Below are 13433 nucleotides of genomic sequence, written 5' to 3'. Positions count from 1 at the left end.
AAGGAAGGAAGGAAGGAGAGAAAGAAAGAAAGAAGGAGATAAAGAGGGAGGGAAGGTTGGCCACAGCAATGCTTGGCGGGTACAACTAGTATGTATACAATGGTGTATATAGTCCAATTGACAAGATTTCAACTTTAATAAATATTAGATGTGAAGAAAGTATTTGTGAGAATACATCAAAGCTCATTCCTAAACAGAGAGAACTTGTGGTCGTTCTATACGTGCATCAGAGGCAATTTAAAAGCTGCTAAAACACTTTTCAATACTGCCGGTGTATTCTATGACAATGGTGAACTAACAAAAAGCAACCCCCCAAAAATATGCATGATACCCAGCTGATATTAAGGATCAGTTCTAGGAAAATACATTAGCTAATTGGATTCTCAAGGCAATACCCAGCCAGAATGTACAAACTATAAAAGCTTCTGTATATATGTCTACGTGCCTTTATCTTTCAACTGTATTAGATCTGGACATAGCTAAGACAATTAATAATCACATTGACTCCATTTTTGGCATGACCTTTTCATTGAAGCTTGGTATGTGCTGATATGTCACAAGGTTTCTTATTTGTTCTGCTATATTCTGGTGACGTTTTCTTTTGATCATGCTGTTTACCACTTACTAACAGAACTGCAGCCCTATTCTGGATGAAGGCATTATGGAACTGATCAATCTGAATTCCTACAGATCTAAAGAGAAATTTTAGAAACGCCAGAGCACAGAATGAGTCCTGTTCTCATTGAATAGAATCATAGAGTGAAAGAGACCACATGGGCCATCTAGTCCATCTAGTCCAATCCTCGGCCATATAGGAAATGCACAAACATGTATTTAAAAGCCCTCAAGGAAGGTGCTTCCTTGTGTTGGAAATAGCAACCTTCTTCAAGCCTCCACTAGTTATTTGTTATGTATATAATTCAGATTTTATTGTGTATGCATGTGTTGGTGTGCAATTTTACTTTATCTCTTTGTTTTGGGAGGGGCTGCATACCAAGAGATCAGAACTGGGCTTGTTCAGGACTCAGACTCCATTTTAGGAACAGTATGCCTTTAGACTTCAATAGGAACTGTATGCTTACAGACTCTGTTGGACTTTCAGACTAGACAAGACACTCTATTGGACTTTCAGAAGAGAGAGATGCTTTGGACTTTAGGCTGTTGATTATGAGAAAGATGCCTTGTGTTACTTACACAGAGAAACTACTTCAAATTCTATTTGTAACTGGATTGATATGCAAAGTACCTGTATGCAGAATACATGAAGTTAGTGAGTAAACCAGCTATGCTACTTTTTAAAAAGTCTACTTATTTTTGTCTCTTGCGAGCATGATTTAAAGGTAAATATATTTTAAAGGAGAATAGATGTTTTTGGTCAACTAAAATAACACTTCTGAAGCTCTGTTTTGTGCATTGGCATATCTTTGTCCCTAACAGTTCAAAGACATATCTAAGTACATCAGTTTAACATCTGAGAAACCTAATTGCCTTTCATGAATGCCATTTTCCCAAAAGATTATGGCATCATTTTTCAAAAGGTTATTTTATTTATTTATTTATTATTCAGACTTATATGCCGCCACTCCCCTGGGCCTCGGAGCGGCTTACAAGAACAGGCTAAAATCGAACACAATTTAAAAACAATTTAAAACAATTTAAAAACAATCAGAGATCAAAGGCCTGTCGAAATAGATATGTCTTACATGCCCTGAGGAAAGTCGATAAATCCAACAAGGCACGGACTTCAGGTGGCAGAGTATTCCAGAGTGATGGTGCCACTGCTGTGAAGGCTCTGCGTCTGGTTGCTGTTAGATGCAAGGTCTTGACACTGGAGACTTCCAATAGATCTTGGTCCTCAGAACGGAGGGATCTCTGGGGTTGGTAGGGGGTAAGGCGGTCCCTCGGGTACATCGGCCCCAGACCATGCAAGGCCTTAAAGGTGAGTACCATCACTCTGAAAGTGATCCGGTGCTCAATTGGTAACAAATCCAGCTGCAGTAAAATTGGTGTTATGTGGCATCTCATCGGAATTCCCGCAAGAAGCCGAGCAGCTGCGTTTTGTACCAGCTTGAGCTTCCGGATCATATAGAAGTTATGACTTCTATACTCCTATAATAGGAGTATAGTGTCTAGATCCAGGAATGTCATGCTTTCCCTCTATTCTGCCTTGGTTAGATCACACCTGGAATATCGTGTCCAATTCTGGGCGCCACAATTGAAGAGAGATATTGACAAGCTGGAATGTGTCCAGAGGAGGGCGACTAAAATGATCAAGGGTCTGGAGAACAAGCCCTATGAGGAGCGGCTTAAAGAGCTGGGCATGCTTAGCCTGAAGAAGAGAAGGCTGAAAGGAGACATGATAGCTATGTATAAATATGTATGTGAGAGGAAGTCATAGGGAGGAGGAAGCAAGCTTGTTTTCTGCTGCCCTGGAGACTAGGACATGGAACAGTTGCTTCCAACGACAGGAAAGGCGATTCCATCTGGACATTAGGAAAAACTTCATGACTGTGAGAGCTGTTCAGCAGTGGAACTCTCTGCCCCAGAGCGTGGTAGAGGTCCCTTCATTGGAAGCTTTTAAACAGAGGCTGGATGGCCATATGTTGGGGGTGCTTTGAATGCAATTTTCCTGCTTCTTGGCAGGGAGTTGGATTGGATGGAGTCTCTTCCAACTCTATAAAATAAGTTCCAAAGATCATGAAATCTCCAAAAGGTTATGGAGATTTCCTTTTTTGAAATCATTGATGGAGAAGATACTCTGAATTTGATGCTTTTGCAGTTACACAATTGCTTTGGGTGTGAATCTAAAGCCACTCTGAGAGTGTGACTTCTCCATCTCTTCCATGTGTGTTATTATTGTTCTGACAGTGAGGGCATGAAATTGCCTCTCGCTGGGAATATTGGCCTGTAAAGAACCAAAATGCTCTCCTTACGACCACTAGTTTTATTAAAACACAGAGGAAGCGGTTCTAATGGGAAATCTCTGCCTCTCTTCAAGCCTATCTTAATGACAGCTGCTCTGCGGAGAGGTGTATTTTCTCACAATTTACTCCCAGCATTTGGCCACAGGCTAATGGAAGCATGTGCACATATGCAATGGATGTGCGTTTTCATGGATTTCAGGCACTGCATGAACTCAAAGAAGGGAAAGACCAGAGCGAAGAATACTTGAGTTCTTGTATGGGAGGTACTGTAATGAAATACAACTTCAGTAGATTAGACAAGTGCCACCAGTAATTTTATATATGTAGCTTTCAACTTTAATAAGGTGTTACAAACCTATGAAAACGCAAGTAACCAAAACCACATTTTTTCTAGTTAGCACAGCCTCTGCTCTCATTTTCCCCAGTCACAATGTGATGCTTTGTACTATTAAAATAGAAATTGAGGAAGAAGTTGTTAAATCTAATTTTAAAAATTGGTAATTGTGCAATCTGTTGGTGTTTTTTTTAAAAAAAATCCATTAAATATTAATTTATGGAAACTTTTGACCATTTTTACCAAGTAAGTAGTTTTGTGCCTCATCATAACTACAAAAGGTACAAATGTCAAGACCCAGAAGCCTTAAGTAGAGCCAAACACAAGATAAAGAGTTCAAACACAGCTTTATTATACAAAAATAGTCTTTCAAAGCACTTAACTTCAGTGCAGAGAGTCAGAGTAGTAATTTGGCATCAAAAACGAAGCGATAACAGCAACAAAAATATAACCCGGATTATAACGCTGTTTAATCCGGGTTAAACACAAAGTTCAGCAATCTGCCTTAACAAACAAACAAACAAACAGGCACATGAAATCACTCTCAACAAAAGATTCCCCCCAGGCACTTCCAAGCCATTGAATGCTAATCAAGGTGATCAGCTGAAACATTCACAGCTAGCCCCAGCAAGCAAAAGTCCTTTGTCTCACCCTGGTCATTCCACAGATATATAAACCCATTTTTCCCAGTTCCAACAGACCTCATTACCTCTGAGGATGCTTGCCATAGATGCAGGCGAAACGTCAGGAGAAAAATTGCCTCCAGAACATGGCCATATAGCCCGGAAAAACCTACAACAACCCATGGATTCCGGCCATGAAAGCCTTCGACAATACAATCTGCCTTAAAGTTCACACAGTTCAAAAACACAGTCAAAGAAGATGGAAAACGGAGTCCCAAAACGATGCAATGTTCAAACATGAAGTTAGAAATGTTTTAAAGTCCAAAAGCGATAGTCAAACCGGTCCATGGTCAAGTCGTTGAGTAATGTAAAGACCAGAATGCAGGAATCACAGGAACACAGGAAGCTGTCGCCCAAGGACCCAAGCTCGAGAATTGTCAGTAACAAAGATTTATGTCCCATAAAGACACTTTGCCTTCTGCAAAGAGCCATACATTCTGAACCCACTTTTATCCTACAGCTCCTCATTAGAGGATGATGAGCTCCCCACTCTTTCCTCATCGGTCTCAGCTGCTTCCATCCCCGCAGCTGAACCCGAGCGCCCATCTCTCCACCTCTGCCAGCGTCTGCCAAGACTTAGATCTTGCCAAGTGCTCCCCGGTTGCCAATCTCCTGTGAACCCCTCAAATTCATCACTGGAATGGGTTGGTTACAAATGTCCCTAATCTGTTGAACACGGGTCCAGTCCAGCTCATCCTCCTCTCCCATATCACTCCCAGACCCATCACTCCTTTCAAACCCCATGAAATCCTCGTCCTCTGTAGGAGCACTAAGTATTTCCCGGATGCGCTTTCTCTGAACTCCTCATTGGACTCCGGATTGCGAGTAGCCCTCTTTACTCCCTTGCTTTCCTCCCCATCCCCCATTGCACAATGGGAGAAGCCCTCAAACGTCTCAGAATCACTTGGGGCCATGATTATTTCCCTAATGCGCTTCTGCTGTTGTTCCTCCTCTAACTCCTGCACAGACCTCTTCTCCCTTCTACCAGTAAAAGGAACGTAACGCTACTCGCCATCACGCTGAACTACAACACTAAAAATATATCATTTTTTTAATAAAAAACGTCATCCAAATTCAGGAAACTGTCCTATAATTATTTCCTGCTCGAGTATTAATGTGAGAAGTTAGCTGCATCTTTTGGAATTAAGGATTTAAAATGATTTAGAGCTTAAGTCTTTCTAGGCATCTTCCTGCTGTCAGGAAAATAGGTGGGTGTTTTGGGAAGGATGTGAAACTGGGAATTTGAATTTTTGAGGGGGAAGGGAAAACTCTGGACAGCAGGAGAGCTGAATGGCATTCTAGGCCAAGATAAGCAGCCCAGTGTTCTCCAGTTGTTTTGGACCAAAATCCCCATTAGATTTACTAGAAACAAAGGTTGTGCAGTTGGGGTAAACCTTGACCCATTTCACATCCCAGCTTTCGGTGGGGGCTCTGATGCGGTTTTATGGGAGCCTCCTGAAATCAGGAAGGCAGATATCTATTTTTGCTCTTGGGTGCCAAAAGATGTGTTTCCTATCAGCCCATAATGGTTGGGGGGCTTCCCACGCTCCCCTTCCCATGCACTTTCTTTTTACCTGCTGTTTCTTTCTACTCTAGAGGAGGCGCTCGGGTGCAGGCACTGGCAGGCGCTTTGCTTTCTGGGCCTGAACACCACACACAGACTGTCCTTGGAAAGAGAGTGTGTGTGGGGCATGCAGACCCAGAAAGCGTGGGTGCTTGCCAGTGCCTACAGCTGAGTGCCTCCTCTAGAGTAAGAATTTCATATGTGTCCATATGTCCACTGTTGCTTTGCTGGCAGAACTTTGTTGATAGCATTGCATCTGATGTTCATATGACTGGGTACCTTGTTTTATATGCATAATCCAGACAAGACAGTGGTACTCCTGGTCAATCATAAGGCCAAACCGGGCATAGGGTTACAGCCTGTGTTAGATGGGGTTACACACCCACTGAAGTCACAGGTTTGCAGATTGGGTGTGATCCTGGACTCATCACTACTTTCCACTTTGATTTCAGTTCGCACCAATGGAAGGAAGGAAGTTGATGCAAAAAGAGGAAAGTGGAGGAAAAAGGACTGGAACATTTTTTAAAATGAGTCTGGATTTACACTGCCATATAATCCAGATTATCAAATCAGATAATCCACATTATCTGCTTTGAACTGGATTATATGAGTCTACACCAGGCATGTACAAACTTCGGCCCTCCAGGTGTTTTGGAAGGAAGGAAGTTGATGCAAAAAGGGGAAAGTGGAGAAAAAAGAACTGGAGCCTTTTTTAAAATGAGGCTGGATGTATACTGCCATATAATCTAGATCAGGGGTTCTCAAATTAAGACCCAAGGGCCGGATATGGCCCTTGAAGGTCATTTACCCGGCCCTTGCTCAGGGTCAACCTAACTCTGAAACGACTTGAAAGCACACAATAACAACAACAATCCTATTTCATCAGCCAAAAGCAGGCCCACACTCCCCATTGAAATACTAATAAGTTTATATTTGTTAAAATGGTTATTCATTTTAATTATTGTATTGTTTTAAAGTGTTTTTTGCACTACAAATAAAGATATGTGCAGTGTGCATAGGAATCCATTCATGTTTTTTTTCAAATTATAATCCGGCCCTCCAACAGTTTGAGGGACTGTGACCTGGCCCTCTGTTTAAAAAGTTTGAGGACCCCTGATCTAGATTATCAAATTGTTCCGTCTCCCAGGAGCCTGATTTGCCTTACTTTATAGTTGCTTGAGGTTGCTTCCTCTTGCATTTTCTCCCAGGGCTGCTGCAGCTTTGCAAGAGTTCTGAAAGTTAATAGTATCAGAGTCTGCAGGCCTCTTTGCAACTATTGGCTTAGAGAGCAGCTCTTTGAGTTAGAGACCGCCTTTTCTCCCAGGGAAAGGTCTCCATTTTAGATTCTCCCCTGCCTTTTCAGTTAGAGGAAAGACTTAGATGTGCTGATGGCTAAACAGTTAGCTCTGGGAAAACCATTACAAAAACTATACATTATAGGTAAGTATTAAGCTATATTGAGTTAATATAGATAGTATATTGTGTATTGAGCTGTATTGAGATATTATAGTTAGATAAGCTTAATTAAGAAGATTGAGTTATATAGTTATTATAGAGATAGAGTCTTCACTGCTTTGTCTCCAGAACGAACTTTAAGTTATAGATAGGGAAAAACCTGCCTTTTTCTAAACCACAACAGATTCCAGAAACTTATCTGCCATCTAAACCTTTTCTTTCTAAACCACAACAGATTCCAGAAACTTATCTGCCATCTGGAGAAAAGAGTTACCTCTGTAACTAAAGAAAGGAAAGAATATTTTTGTAGTTTCATCTATTGACAGTTGGTTTGCAACTTTGATGAACTGTGCCAAGTTTTCAAGGACTTTGCATAAATAAATACCCTTTTTTATGTTTAAACCAGTAATAGTCTCAGTTGCTGAGTATCTCAAGCTTCTCAATATAGACACCTGCAGTTCGTTCAGGCATAGTTTGGGAGTGATCCTGGACTCATCGCTGAGCCTGGAGCCCCAGGTTTCAGCGGTGGTCAGGGGAGCTTTTGCACAATTAAAACCCGTGCGCCAGCTGCGCCCGTACCTTGGGAAGTCTGACTTGGCCACGGTGGTCCACGCTTTGGTTACATCCCGTTTAGATTACTGCAACGCACTCTACGTGGGGTTGCCTATGAAGACTGCCCGGAAGCGCCAACTAGTCCAACGTGCGGCAGCCAGAATGCTAACATGAGCAGGGTACAGGGAGCATACTACTCCTCTGTCGCGCCAGCTCCACTGGCTGCCAATTAGCTTCCGAGCACAATTCAAAGTGCTGGTGTTAACCTATAAAGCCCTAAACGACTCCAGCCCAGTTTACCTGTCCGAACGTATTCTCCTCTATGAACCATCTAGGTTGTTAAGATCGTCTAGAGGGGCCCTGCTCTCGGTCCCACCGGCCTCTCAGGCACGTCTGGTGGGGATGAGGGACAGGGCCTTCTCAGTGGTGGCCCCTCGACTCTGGAACTCTCTCCCACTGGAGATCAGAACTGCCCCCTTCATTCTGTCGTTCAGGAAATGGATGAAAACCTGGCTATGGGGTTTGGTTTTCAACGAGTGAATCAATATTTCTGTGATCGGATAGATGACGATGAATGATGGACAACGAATTCACTATGACGACTGACCATTGTTATGATGTGATTGCATTTTGCTGTTATAACGTTTTAATTGAATATGTTATATGATGTTTTTAATGATTGTTTTGTGATTTTATTGTTGGAAACCGGCCCGAGTCCCCCGATAGAGGGGAGAAGACCGGTATACAAAATTGCTAAATAAATAAATAGAGATTATTATTTATATCGTCTGGGCGGACGGCACACAAATCAGATAATTCATATTATCCGCTTTGAACTGGATTATATGAGTCTTCACAAGGCATGGGCAAATTTTGGCCCTCCTTGTGTTTTGGACCTCAACTCTCACAACTCCTAACAGCCGGAATTGTGAGAGTTGATGTCCAAAACATCTGGAGGCCTTAAGTTTGTCAATTCCCGGTCTACACTGTCTAATAACCCAGTTCAAAGCAGATAATCTGGATTTTATATGGCAATGTAGAAGGGGACTAAGACAAAGATTTGATCAGGACTGCCCCTATCAAATCAGGATGGTTGGAGTATGTGTGTTTGTGTGAGTGTGATCCTTGGTGACAAAGTACATACTCTTTCATTTATGGGCCTGATTTCTGTTTATTGCATGTCCTTAAGAACTGTGACCATGACAGCCTACTGAAAATGAAGTGGATAGCTTCCCAAATCTACCTATAGGATTACTATACACATGTTCTGTACGTTTTCTGGAAACTAGCTCTTAAGAACCACCCAACAAGCTGAAATTCATTCCCTTTCTTTCTTTATTTTGGAGATAATTCCCTTAATCCCTTCAAAAATTATATTTCATTTCAGTAGTATTATTTATGAGCACCTTGCATTATAATGATCAGTAGTGTGTGATTCCCCCGTCTCCAGTTTGTTGGGAGATTAGTCTCTCTTTCTCTTTAAAGATATATTACATTTAGGTTAGTTGGAAGGCACTTTATAGCTTTATAAAATCCTTAAAATGTTTTTTAAACACTACTTGAAGCTTATAGGGCTAGTTTTAGAATTGCAATTACAAGCTTCCTTATCCCCAAGCAAATTCCCACTGTGGTGGTGTATGTAAACTGTTTTAGACATTTTAATGCTCCTGAGCAATAAATCTGAAAAAGGAGAAAGCAAATACAGTACCTCGGCCTGTGAAAACGAAAAACGTTGCTTCCTAATTTATGCAGTATATAAAAGCTCTGTGTAGTTGTTCGGTCTCTTTTTGTGGTGAAGTTTATATGTATATATTTTTAATTGTTTCAAGCTGTTATTTTCCCCTCTCGTTTGGATGTTGATGTTTCCTGCAAAACTTGTTAGAAGGGAAGATTTCTTTTCTTACCTCTTTCTTCTGGATGTTATTGCACTTCACTGCAATCACTCTGGCCATTAACAGAGCTGGCTCAGGCTGATGGGATTTAGAGTCCAACACAACCCAGAGGACCACATTTTCCAACCCGGATCTACATTGTCATACAGTCCAGTTTCTGATTCCAGATTATCTGCTTTGAACTGGATTATATGAGTCTACCGTGCTATATAATCCAATTCAAAGCAGATTTATTTTTATTTATTTATCGTATCAGAACCAAACCAAACCTTGTCCCTTGTGGACAAGGTAAAGAAAGCCACCAGTCATTTGTATGATTGTCGTTGAAGATTGAAGAAGTATTTGTTTAATTTGTTCAATAATAAAGGACTTTGTTAAACCTTTCAAGCCTCTAAAGACTCTTCCAGAGGAAAATCTTTAGGGCCTCTCTATCAAGACACCCTGGCTTCTCGCTGGGCACAAAGTGCACATCCTGTTCAAAAGACAATTATTACAGGCCCAGCGTGTGACAGCATAGCGGCCTCATCATTAGTACACCGTTGCCTCAAAACCACGCAGCAACGAGAGTGACTGGTCTCGCAAAACCCTCTTATAGTGCCGAGGCAATGGGAATGTCGGGAGGGGAGAGGCTGACCACCCTGGAAAGATTACTACTACTACATCAACTCTAGATGATTAAATATGGTTTTTCTGGGCGAGCAGAAGGCAACTACTGGATGACATATATTCTGTACCAGAAACTAGACTTGATGTGGTCTATCCCGTGCAATTTTCTGAATCAGTTCCCCAAATAACCAAACCAAATATGAATTTGACCAAAAACTGGTTCGTCACCCTTTTGGTACTAATGTTGGAGAATGGTCGCTGGTCAAGTGGTCCCTGGCCAAAGTGGTCCCTGTTCAAGTGGTCCCTGGTCAAAAAAAAGGTTGGGAACCACTGTGGTCTAATCCTGATTTAGTTTAAATATAATTATACACAAAAAGGGAAGGAAGGAGTCAACTTGGAGTTGCCTGTGTACAATATGATATTCAGCAGGCACAAAGCTCATCTGGTCAACCCTATGATGAGATGTGCTATGTTCTAAATTTGCACTTCTATGTGTCGATTACAGTATGCAAATTATATGTAAATTAGGGAGCCTTTTCATGCTTTCTTGGTATCTATGTGTGAGAAAGGAAAGGCAACAGCATGTTGAAAGTCATGCTCTAACCTAATTTGATTTTTCTTCTTTTTTTTTTGCAGCATTGCAAAACATGGATGCTATTGCTTCCAGGACTAGTCGGAAAAAAGAAGCATAAAGCATTGTCATTGGTAAGTTAATTCTTCATTTAATCTTCAGTTATCCTGTCAAAATAACAGTTGCATTTCCAATTGGTTCGGTTGGAGGTCTCCATGATCTGGTCAAGTCCTTATCTGAAGAGATTCACTTTAAAGAAGAGCTAAGCATCGCCATGCCCTTCAACCTCTCCTTCCATCACCTTTGGTGTGTAGGAGGTGACAGGCTGAAGCAGAGAGTCTCTGGCCTCTTCTACACTGCCATATAAGACAGCTTTTGATCCCAGATTATCTACTTCGAACTGGATTATATGGCAGTGTAGATTCAACCTGACTTTGACCTTTCCTTCAAGCTCAATAAACATTTCATTGAGTAGAACTGAACAGAGCTAACGTTGGCCCTGAAAGGCTAGAAGACCTTTGAAGAAATGCTTTTATGGACCTTACTTCCCAAAATCCCGCTGCACTTCTGTAATTCAGGGACTTGTTGTCTAAGTGCAAGATCCTTTTGTGGCTTCCAAAGGTGTGACTATGTTTGTGGATGCTTACTTTACTAGGTGATCCCTCGTTGTTCGAGTAGGATTGTCTTCCAAGATCGGTGTATTGGAGGTGGGTACGTAGGTGACTGTGGAGCCCTATTCTTGATCTTCAGTGAGGGCATTGGTGGAAGGTGTTCCCAGTCAGGGTTGACTTGACGTGCCTTCCTCTTGGCACATTTCTCTCTTTCGCCCTCCATTCGTGCCTCTTCAAATTCTACAGCACTGCTGGCCACAGCTGACCTCCAGCTGGAGCGCTCAAGGGCCAGGGCTTCCCAGTTCTCAGTCTCTATGCTAGAGTTTTTAAGGTTGGCTTTAAGCCCATCTTTAAATCTCTTTTCCTGCCCACCAACATTCCATTTTCCGTTCTTTAGTTCGGAGTAGAGCAACTGCTTTGGGAGACGGTGGTCGGGCATCCGGACAACGTGGCCGGTCCAGCGGAGTTGATGGCAGAGGATCATCGCTTCAATGCTGGTGGTCTTTACTTCTTCCAGCACACTGACATTTGTCCGCTTGTCTTCCCAAGAGATTTGCAGGATTTTTTGGAGGCAACACTGATGGAATTGTTCCAGGTGTTGCATGTGATGTCTGTAGACTGTCGACATCTTGCAGGCGTAATACAGAGTTGAGAGGACAATAGCTTTATAAACAAGCACCTTGATATTGGTATGGATGTCCCGGTCCTCAAACACTCTCTGCTTCATTTGGAAAAATGCTGCACTCGCAGAGCTCAGGTGGTGTTGTATTTCAGTGTCAATGTTGACTTTTGTGGAGAGGTGGCTGCCAAGGTAGCAGAAATGGTCAACATTTTCTAATGTTACACCATTAAGCCGTATTTTTGGCATTTGAGAGGGATTGGCTGGTGACTGCTGGAAGAGCACTTTGGTTTTCTTGATGTTCAATAACAGGCCGAGCTTCTCATATGCTTCTGCGAAGGTGTTTAGATGCAAAAAGGAACGGTGCCAGTGGAAGGAGAAAAGCCAGTTGTAGTGGTGGTGATGAAAGGATGTAAAAGCAGTGTTGGTAATAGCAGTAAGAGTGAGAAGAAAAGTCAGACAGATACCTGCTTCTCAAACGCGTGGCTTAAAGGGAATGATGGTGCATGGAACAGAGGCCATATGGGAAGAGTGGAACTCTCTGCCCCAGAGTGTGGTGGAGGCTCCTTCCTTGGAAGCTTTTAAACAGAGGCTGGATGGCCATCTGTCAGGGGTGATTTGAATGCAATATTCCTGCTTCTTGGCAGGGGGTTGGACTGGATGGCCCATGAGGTCTCTTCCAACTCTTTGATTCTATGATTCTATGAGTGGCTTGGGCAACTACTTGGTTTTTGGCTTTTCTGCAAAAGTGGACCTGCTTTGGGTGAAAACAAGTATTTTTCTGCAGTATTTTGAACAACCTAGTGTATTTTTGGTGTTTGTGTATTTGGGCAGGGGAGGGCACAAAAGTATCATTTTCTCTCTAAAACCCAGCATATATTTCTGCACAGAATATTTTTTCTGGATCTTTTCACGACATTTGGTGAACTACTCCTTTTTTTCTTTTTTTGGTGGTATAATAACGTATCCCTATTCATTCAGTTATTTCTGCCTCTGGTGCCAGATGTTCTATTAAAGATGTAATGTCTAGGAACACATCTACTTAATTAACGAAGGTTAATTGCATTCTCAATTTGTCTTTAGTGTGCTTTAATGATTAATTCTTGAGGATCTTGTACTTTGAGGGGTGAAGATGTAGCCCCGAGGATCACAAAAGCTTCCCTTAAGGCTGGCAGAAGTTGCAGTCCCGCAACATCTGTGGGGCCACACACTATTTCCCATGGATTTGGATGCAAGGCAGTATGGCAAATAAGTCATCTCCATGAGGCTAATGGAAGTAGAGGAAAGCAATGTAAATTAGGTATGATAGGACTATATTTACTCGAATGCAATGCTCACCTTTTTGTGGCTAAATTCCCAACATTTGGGTGCGCATTACATTGGTGCAATATGGTAATCTTAAATCTGAGCCAAAGCATAAAAGGAAGCTATTTCAGGACCTGGAGCTCCTGGTTGAGGGATGCCATCACACCACCACACTCCGGGGCAGAGAGTTCCACTGCTGAACAGCTTTCACAGTCAGGAAGTTCTTCCTAACGTTTAGGTGGAATCTCCTTTCCTGTAGTCTGAAGCAACTGTTCCATGTCCTGGTCTCTAGGGCAGTAGAAGACAAGCTTGCTCAC

General features: G+C 42.1%; 1 protein-coding gene across 2 annotated transcripts in view; it reads left to right on the top strand.

Annotated features, from left to right (window-relative positions):
• PKNOX2 (PBX/knotted 1 homeobox 2) overlaps positions 1-13433 on the top strand; it is a 475342-nt gene that overhangs the window by 45018 nt on the left and 416891 nt on the right. For both annotated transcript variants that reach the window (XM_060786950.2, XM_060786949.2), the window contains exon 2: positions 10647-10715. The gene's annotated coding sequence lies outside the window, so the exon portion shown is untranslated. The remainder of the gene's footprint in view (positions 1-10646; positions 10716-13433) is intronic.

The sequence above is a fragment of the Anolis sagrei genome, chromosome 7 (assembly GCF_037176765.1).
Source record: "Anolis sagrei isolate rAnoSag1 chromosome 7, rAnoSag1.mat, whole genome shotgun sequence".
Taxonomy (NCBI): domain Eukaryota; kingdom Metazoa; phylum Chordata; class Lepidosauria; order Squamata; family Dactyloidae; genus Anolis; species Anolis sagrei.
This window is presented reverse-complemented; position numbering and strand designations above follow the sequence as displayed.